Genomic DNA, 2,588 nt, shown 5'->3' with positions numbered 1-2,588 from the left:
TATATATATATATATATATATATTATTTACGTTACATATTCACAAAGCTCAATTCTCTAAATTGTGTTTTCATTATTCCTAATTGAAATTGTACTTTGACACCTTTTAAACACGTATAAGAAAGGCATTTCAATAAATAATATCTACACAAACTATTCCTTTAAAGAACACCTGCTGTCCCACCTTAAAAAAAGAGAAAAAAGATCTGTCACTTTATCGTTTACTTTTTCCCCCTTCTTTGTTTATATAAAAAAAAATCCTTATTTGTGTGTATATAATTTATGGTCATGCACTGAGATGATTGACTGTAAATTGAATTCTATATAAAGAAGTTTTTTAAATAAAATGCATTGACTTTCTGGGTGTTTTGTCTGGTTTTATTTTTAGATGTTAGATCCAGTTGTGTCATGTGTGAATAAATAAATATTAGAGAATCCTTGATTGATCCTTAGAGGCAGGTATTGCAGCAGAACAAGACACACATATGATAACAGATAACTAGAGAAGTAAAGATTAAATAGAAAAATAGAACATGTAATAAATAATATAGGAGGTGTATACAAATAGTATATGCTTTGAAGTAATAAAGTAATTAACCATACAGTAGCAGTTAAAGACAGTAGTAAAAGGTGCCAAGTCTTGTGCATTATCTATGTTCCTTCTAGTAAAATCACCACATTTGCTGTCACACATTTGCTGGAAGTTGCTTTATTTTTTCACATTTTGTCAGCCTGTGCAGCTCCAGGGTTTGTCACTAGGTGGCGTTATATGTCTTTAGTGTTCAGCCTGACTTGAGAAATGCTCAAAGGCCCATGCAGTTCTTTGTGGGTGCAAAATGTATGCTTACGTTTGTTATCCAAGGTTAGGTTACACTGAAACACTAACTCACTAACATACCCTTTAAAAGGCATGGGCTCAGCTTGTAAAGTAAAATAGATTCATTTGACCTTTTTGCATTGTTAATATTTTGTAACTCAACGTGTTTTTGGTTTTCTTTTAATATGGATTTTATGAATCAGATAAACCCAGTGAAATCTGCTGTATAATCATCAATTTAGTCTCCACAGCTGTTTGTTGCTGTGCAGGGTCACAGGGTCAGCATCCTGGTCAGGTCGCCAGTCTGCCACAGGGATTTAGCACAACAGAAACAAATTCACACTTAGTAGGTAATTTAGAATTCCCATAGTTGACCTGTCTTTGACAGTGTTTTGACATTCAGACTGCTACTTATATATCTTTGACCTGTGGGAGGAAACCAAGCATTTAAAAGTATAAAGTAAATACTAAAAATGACCTTTTGGCCAGACACTCTACTTTCCTGTGTCAAACAAATCACAAGTGCATTTTTTGTTTATTTTTTGTTATGTAAGACCAAAACCTGGCAATGAGGCAATTAAGCAAAAAAAAAAGTGTGTTGAGCAATCAGTCATTGTTATGGGCTACAGATGGCAGTGTTGCACAGATAAAAGGCCTAAAAGCACCCCAAATATTTAGAATGTCAGCCTTATATCAAAATATTGGATTCTCCACATTATATGTCACTATTCACTTTGATTATATTAATCATCATTATTTAGTAATGCCTGTGTGACTCCTGTCTTTGAAATAGCACAAGTCTTACTGCAGAGCACATAAATAGTGCTAGAACGCAGGAATCTGTGGAATGATGGGGTTAAGCGCTGCAGAGCTGTGATGGTCATGAGTAAACAAGGCCAGGACAGAGAATGGCGGGGTGTGTCGGTGTTGTCTGTGTGTGTGTTTGTGGTGAGACACCGGTTAAATGTTTCCCTATCTGTCTGTCTGACGGTGGGTGGCTTTGTATGTGTGGCTACTGCACATCGGTACGTGTGGCTTGCATTTGTCCACTCTGCGTGAGTGTGTGTAGGTCATAGGTGGGGAAGAGGCTGGATTAACAACAGGGAAAGGTGGGAAACTTCCCCAGGGACCCAATCCCCCAGGGGCCCCAAAAGCCCCAAAAGTGTCTGTCTGCCATTTGGTTCTGAGCGTGTACAGTGTTTTTATATAGCTGCCTGCTGCAGCTGTGAATTAAGTAAAAAAATTGAGAGGAGCTGCAGATCCTCTTTAAGTTCATCACTACAAGTAACTCCTTTTCACATTATAATTTGATACATTCATTTTATGTGTCTTTTATAAACCTCCCAACTTTGTGTAAGGGCAGCACATAAATGCTGCAGAGGACCTTGAAACCATGTGAAGCTAATTTTCAGGTTTCAGAGTTCAGAGTATTGATACTTTTGGGGTATTACAGTTTTTTCTGAATGCTTAAACCCTGACCGTGATTGTCACAGTACAATTTCTAAAACTATCAATACTTAATTAATTAATTAATAGCAAAACCACTTACTGAGTTTGCAAAACTAAAAGCACAAACACTACTTTGCACTCAGTTTGCAATTTTGTAAAACACACTTTGCAAAACTGTAGGTACGACTGCGCAGCACTCTTTTTGGGGCACTGTAAACACAACTCACTGCTTTAGACTTATTTTCATAATGATCAACAAACTCCTAGCTAAACTAAACACATGTATGGCTGTTATTTACACTATTTTGCCAACTGTCTGGCAC

This window comes from Etheostoma spectabile, chromosome 2, assembly GCF_008692095.1.
Source record: "Etheostoma spectabile isolate EspeVRDwgs_2016 chromosome 2, UIUC_Espe_1.0, whole genome shotgun sequence".
In the NCBI taxonomy this organism is placed as follows: domain Eukaryota; kingdom Metazoa; phylum Chordata; class Actinopteri; order Perciformes; family Percidae; genus Etheostoma; species Etheostoma spectabile.
This window is presented reverse-complemented; position numbering follows the sequence as displayed.